A 221-nucleotide genomic window follows, 5' to 3' on the forward strand; every position below is an offset into this window, starting at 1 on the left:
CACATCAAAGGTCAGCTCCCCACTTGGTTTAACGCATTATGGTGTTTGTGTGTGCTGGTTTATCTGTATTTTCTGCTGGCCGCGGTTACCAAACAGAAATTTCGATATGAGCAGCTTTAGCTTGGCACTCAAGTAAAAGAAATAATGTCGCAGTACTGGTTTGACAGGTATGGAAATGTTGGTTGTTTGTTGTTTACGTTGCAATAGAAGTCATTAATGAA

Source organism: Penaeus monodon, chromosome 19 (assembly GCF_015228065.2).
Source record: "Penaeus monodon isolate SGIC_2016 chromosome 19, NSTDA_Pmon_1, whole genome shotgun sequence".
In the NCBI taxonomy this organism is placed as follows: Eukaryota; Metazoa; Arthropoda; class Malacostraca; order Decapoda; family Penaeidae; genus Penaeus; species Penaeus monodon.